The sequence below is a fragment of the Castor canadensis genome, chromosome 14 (genome assembly GCF_047511655.1).
Source record: "Castor canadensis chromosome 14, mCasCan1.hap1v2, whole genome shotgun sequence".
Taxonomy (NCBI): domain Eukaryota; kingdom Metazoa; phylum Chordata; class Mammalia; order Rodentia; family Castoridae; genus Castor; species Castor canadensis.
The window spans coordinates 97,468,222-97,475,307 of NC_133399.1; positions in this window are offsets into that span (position 1 = coordinate 97,468,222).

Consider the following 7,086-nt stretch of genomic DNA (forward strand, 5'->3'; position numbering starts at 1 on the left):
TCTGTACCTGCTCTTGCCTTTAGCAAGTTCCTTTTGAGACCTGAATCTACTTCAGCCCTTTCCTAGCCATATCATTATAAAGCGTAATGTGTGATCTGAGAGTGAATATTGATAATTAAGATTGGAATAAAAGAAACTACTTGCCAATAGCTTACAGCTCTCAACTGAAATCAATAGTACTTGGTAAATTAACCCCAACAAAATTGATGTAGCTTGTGAATTTATTGTTACTCAATGAATTCTGGCATCATGGAAAGGTACAGCTTGTTCAGTTATGTTTCCCACATAGTTTGCTCATGACACCTACAATCAGGCAAAATCATCTAACACAGTCATTTTTTATAGCAAAGTTTTGACTGTCTTGTAATCTATTGTGTGCAGCACATTCTTGAATATTGGTTGTTTAACCTCATATCAAGTGTCTGGGCTGTAGCTATGGGTTGCTACAGTTGTCCAGAATCACAGACTTTCATACTGCATATTGGTATCCTGGGAAAAGATCAAAATTTAAAATTCAAGGAGAGTTTCTACTGGATGTGCATTTCTTTCACACTATAATGATGTTAAAATATCACAAGTTCAATCATCATAAATCAAAGACTAACTGCAATCATGAACTTGTCTACATTTTTCTCTTCCCTCTGCTTCTGTATTTGGTGAGAAAAGAAGACCAAATGTCATTCTCTTTTTCCCATGGGATAAGTAGTTCGTTTAACAATATTTACCTGGCAGTCTACTTTTTCCTCACTGATGTGAAACTCTTGCTCTGCTGTATATTCAATCTCTGAATATATACTGATTTCTCTACAGGCTTGTCATTCTTGTTCATTGATCTGCTTATTTACATCTGAAACAATGATTCCCTTTCTGAGCTTCTGTAGTTATTGCTTTTTAATTTTTTGGAGTGTTTCCCCTACACTGGCCATTTGAACTTTCATGTAAGTTTTCGATCAGCTTATCAGTTCCATAAAAATCTTTTGCAATTGCTGGTCTCTATATTAATCTGAGAGAATAAAAATCTTCACACTCAGTCATTTTAGCTCTGAACACAATATAATTTCTACCTATAATTTGGTTTTTTATATAAATTGATACTTTCAAAAATATAATTTTCTCTAAAATGGTCTCACATATTAAGATTTATTTTTACCCTATTTATTTTTGCTATACAAATAGCATGCTTGTTAAAAGCACTTTTTCTAGTTTTTCATGGGCTGTATAGAAAAGATCAAATTTGATACAATGATTTTATAGTCTGGAATTTTAAAAATTACCTTAGTAATTTTTATAACTTAGTGGTGGATTCCTTTGAATTTTATGTATATGATAAATTATCAAGTACTGACAATTTTAGTTCTCCTTTTTAACACTTTTGGTTAATTATCTATCTATCTATCATCTGTCATCTATCATTTTACTGTTTAGGAACTGAAATGCTGTATAGAACAGATGTGGTGACATCAGATACATTAGCCTTCTATGTTTGTCATAACAAAATACCACAAACTGGGTGGCCTAATTAGCAGAGATTTGTTTTCTAATAATTCTGGAAGTGAAAAGTCCAAGATTAAGGTATAAGCAGGGTTGATGCCTATGCTATTGTGAAAAATATGTGCTAGGAATTTTCTGCCTATTTTCTATCATAAATATGGGTAATTCCATCTTGGGACAACTTATCAAGCCATATGTATGTAAGATGTAAATGTTTGTATATTCATATTATGTTTGAATGTTTTAAATTATTTATTTGAAACAGAAGGCAAAAGAGGCACAATGTATTTTCAAGACTATCTGTGATGGTTTCATTAAATGAGTGGTTCTAAATGTTTGGACCCTGTACCGGCAACATCAACATCACCTAGAACTTATTAAAAATGGATAGTCTTGAACCTCACTCCAGACCTACTAAGTCAGAGAGGAGTCCAGCTGTCTGGTTTAAAAACTCTCCAGGTGATGCTGACACACCCTCAACTTTGTGAACTTCTAAAGTAGAAAAACCAAAAACTTAAAGACAGAGAAACATTAAAAAAATAAAAGAATGGAAAACAAATATCTGGCAATCAAATCAAAGTTTTCAGCATAGTTATATTAACATGAAATAAAATAGAATTTAAGGCACAAAGAGTTATTAGATAAATGGCAAATTCTTTATACAGATACAAAGTTAATAATGTCACCTTTTTTAAACTGATATAGCAAATCTTTGTAACTGAAATTTGCATATGTAATTGTGACCTATTAAAAATAGTTGCTTTAAAATCAGGAATAAAGCGAGAGTATCTGTTGTTATGGGCCAAATTATGTCATTTTAAAACTCAGGTGTTTAGGTCCTAACGTCCCAAGGAAATTAGCTGTGTATATTCCAGATTCTCAACTCTACCCCTGTCCCTTTTCTCAGGAGGCCTAGACCTCAAACTCATTCAATAAAAAAGAATTTTGAGGTGGTTCACAAAGCAAGAAGGGACAATGAGTTTATTAGCTAACTAATACAGAGCAAGTGAGAAACAATAGGTAATGCACTAAGAGCTTGGCGCGCAAATATTTAGACACAGTTTGTGCTTCTTCCTCTGGAACTTTTTATACTATCTAAGTGGGCTAGGGGAATTTGACTTTAACTTTTCCTCTGGATAAGCATGTTCTTTATGCTTACCACCTGGTACTACTCAAATCACTTTTGCAGTTGTAAAATTTTGATTTCATCACCCAAACACAGAGACATAATATCCAAGGTGTTCTTTTGATTTTTCCTTTTATATTATGTACATGCCAGATGAAGAGGGTAAAGGTAATATAGCGATTTCCATCAGGAAAGCAGTCAACCAACACTGGTCCACCATGACAATCTTTGCAGGGAGTTCTATACTAGTCATAGCAGTTACCTTGGTTAAGTAAGTTCATGTGATAAAACATTTCTGGTTATTGGGGAAATAATCATAAAGATCTTTTATTTTTAGAGTGATATTAAATTATTCTCCCCTCTCCCAAAGTATTTTTCTTTTATCTGAAAGATAGCCCCACCACAGTTCTCTTAGCCATACAGAGGGCAAAGAAAAGAATTGTTTTTGCTTATAATAATTAATAATATTGCTTATTAACATTTGTTTTTGGTGTTGCAATTCTTTTTCCACTTTTTTAACTTAATAATATTGTCTACTTTCTGTTGGCAATATTGCCTATATTTCTTTGTACTCTGAAAGATGTGAGACCTATTACCTGGAAAATATTGCAAAAATATTAAACGTTTTCTCTAACGCAGTTGTAGTCCTCACTTTTAGCTGTGCAAGAACTTATGCTATCCTGTGGTCAATGCAAGTGGAAAAGGTAGAAGGTGGACAAAACAGAGCCTTCATGATTATAGTTTCTGAGATTTTTTTCTTGCCCCATATTGGGTTCTCAGTGTGCCAGGGAAACACAGAATACTTGGGAGCATCCTGGAAAAAAATAAAGCACAAGTCTCCTCTTTTTTTCTTTCCATTTAAAATGGTATGCTGAAGAAGGGAGGATCCCAAGACTTGGGAAATGGAAAAATCTTTGAGAGTTGACTCCAGAAAGGATTGAATTATGATCACAATCCCAGAGATGCAGTGAGACAGCATGTAGGGCTGATGTGGAAGGATGACGAGATCACCAGTGTAGTTTCCCAGCCACCAGAAGAGCAGTGCAGCAAAACTGTGGTTCTTCCGCCCTCAGTCATGACCTCAAAGTTATATAGAAATCCTCTGCCTTAAAGAGGTCTTGTGACCCAGACACAAAGATGTCTTGGTGAATTCCTGTTGACATAAAGGATGTTGGAATCCAGAGCTATGCCCTTTGATTACATGATATATTGTGAGCTCCTCAGAACTTATTTTTTTTTTCATTTTTCTTTTATTATTCATATGTGTGCATACAAGGCTTGGTTTATTTCTCCCCCCTGCCCCCACCCCCTCCCTTACCACCCACTCCACCCCCTCCCGCTCCCCCCCTCAATACCCAGCAGAAACTATTTTGCCCTTATCTCTAATTTTGTTGTAGAGAGAGTATAAGCAATAATAGGAAGGAACAAGGGGTTTTGCTGGTTGAGGTAAGGATAGCTATACAGGGCATTGACTCACATTGATTTCCTGTGCGTGGGTGTTACCTTCTAGGTTAATTCTTTTTAATCTAACCTTTTCTCTAGTTCCTGGTCCCCTTTTCCTATTGGCCTCAGTTGCTTTAAGGTATCTGCTTTAGTTTCTCTGCATTAAGGGCAACAAATGCTAGCTAGTTTTTTAGGTGTCTTACCTATCCTCACCCCTCCCTTGTGTGCTCTAGCTTTTATCATGTGCTCATTGTCCAATCCCCTTGTTGTGTTTGCCCTTGATCTAATGTCCACATATGAGGGAGAACATATGATTTTTGGTCTTTTGAGCCAGGCTAACCTCACTCAGAATGATGTTCTCCAATTCCATCCATTTACCAGCGAATGATAACATTTCGTTCTTCTTCATGGAATAAACATGGATGTGCAGGTGCCTCTGGAGTAACAGTCTTTTGGGTATATCCCCAAGAGTGGTATTGCTGGATCAAATGGTAGATCGATGTCCAGCTTTTTAAGTAGCCTCCAAATTTTTTTCCAGAGTGGTTGTACTAGTCTACATTCCCACCAACAGTGTAAGAGGGGTCCTTTTTCCCCGCATCCTCGCCAACACCTGTTGTTGGTGGTGTTGCTGATGATGGCTATTCTAACAGGGGTGAGGTGGAATCTTAGTGTGGTTTTAATTTGCATTTCCTTTATTGCTAGAGATGGTGAGCATTTTTTCATGTGTTTTCTGGCCATTGGAATTTCTTCTTTTGAGAAAGTTCTGTTTAGTTCACATGCCCATTTCTTTATTGGTTCATTAGTTTTGGGAGAATTTAGTTTTTTAAGTTCCCTGTATATTCTGGTTATCAGTCCTTTGTCTGATGTATAATTGGCAAATATTTTCTCCCACTCTGTGGGTGTTCTCTTCAGTTTAGAGACCATTTCTTTTGATGAACAGAAGCTTTTTAGTTTTATGAGGTCCCATTTATCTATGCTATCTCTTAGTTGCTGTGCCGCTGGGGTTTCATTGAGAAAGTTCTTACCTATACCTACTAACTCCAGAGTATTTCCTACTCTTTCTTGTATCAACTTAAGAGTTTGGGGTCTGATATTAAGATCCTTGATCCATTTTGAGTTAATCTTGGTATAGGGTGATATACATGGATCTAGTTTCAGTTTTTTGCAGACTGCTAACCAGTTTTCCCAGCAGTTTTTATTGAAGAGGCTGCTATTTCTCCATCGTATATTTTTAGCTCCTTTGTCAAAGATAAGTTGCTCATAGTTGTGTGGCTTCATATCTGGATCCTCTATTCTGTTCCACTGGTCTTCATGTCTGTTTTTGTGCCAGTACCATGCTGTTTTTATTGTTATTGCTTTGTAATATAGTTTGAAGTCAGGTATTGTGATACCTCCTGCATTGTTCTTTTGACTGAGTATTGCCTTGGCTATTCGTGGCCTCTTGTGTTTCCATATAAATTTAACAGTAGATTTTTCAATCTCTTTGATGAATGTCATTGGAATTTTGATGGGAATTGCATTAAACATGTAGATTACTTTTGGGAGTATAGACATTTTTACTATGTTGATTCTACCAATCCATGAGCATGGGAGATCTCTCCACTTTCTATAGTCTTCCTCAATCTCTTTCTTCAGAAGTGTATAGTTTTCCTTGTAGAGGTCTTTCACGTCTTTTGTTAGGTTTACACCTAGGTATTTGATTTTTTTTGAGGCTATTGTAAATGGAATTGTTTTCATACATTCTTTTTCCGTTTGCTCATTGTTAGTGTATAGAAATGCTAATGATTTTTCTATGTTGATTTTATATCCTGCTACCTTGCTATAGCTATTGGTGATGTCTAGAAGCTTCTGAGTAGAGTTTTTTGGGTCTTTAAGGTATGGGATCATGTCGTCTGCAAATAGGGATATTTTGACAGTTTCTTTACCTATTTGTATTCCTTTTATTCCTTCTTCTTGCCTAATTGCTCTGGCTAGGAATTCCAGTACTATGTTGAATAGGAGTGGAGATAGTGGGCATCCTTGTCTGGTTCCTGATTTTAGAGGGAATGGTTTTAATTTTTCTCCGTTAAGTATAATGCTGGCTGTAGGTTTGTCATATATAGCTTTTATAATGTTGAGGAACTTTCCTTCTATTCCTAGTTTTCTTAGAGCTTTTATCATGAAATGATGTTGGATCTTATCAAAGGCTTTTTCTGCATCTATTGAGATGATCAAGTGGTTTTGTCTTTGCTTCTGTTAATGTGGTTTATTACGTTGATTGATTTTCGTATGTTGAACCACCCCTGCATCCCTGGGATGAAGCCTACCTGGTCGTGGTGAATAATCTTTTTGATGTGTTGCTGAATTCGATTTGCCATTATTTTGTTGAGGATTTTTGCATCAATGTTCATTAAGGAGATTGGCCTATAGTTCTCCTTTTTGGAGGTGTCTTTGCCTGGTTTTGGGATAAGTGTAATACTGGCTTCATAAAATGTGTTTGGCAGTTTTCCTTCCCTTTCTATTTCATGGAACAGTTTAAGGAGGGTTGGTATCAGTTCTTCTTTAAAGGTCTGATAGAATTCAGCAGAGAATCCATCAGGTCCTGGACTTTTCTTTTTGGGGAGACTCTTGATTGCTGCTTCAATTTCATTTTGTGTTATAGGTCTATTCAGGTGATTAATTTCCTCTTGGTTCAGTTTTGGATGATCATATGTATCTAGAAATCTGTCCATTTCTTTTAGATTTTCAAATTTATTTGAATATAGGTTCTCAAAGTAGTCTCTGATGATTTCCTGGACTTCCATGGTGTTTGTTGTTATCTCCCCTTTTGCATTCCTGATTCTACTAATTTGGGTTTTTTCTCTCCTCATTTTAGTCAGGTTTGCCAGGGGTCTATCGATCTTGTTTATTTTTTCAAAGAACCAACTTTTTGTTTCATTAATTCTTTGTATGGTTTTTTTGGTTTCTATTTCATTGATTTCAGCTCTTATTTTTATTATTTCTCTCCTTCTATTTGTTTTGGGATTTGCTTGTTCTTGTTTTTCTAG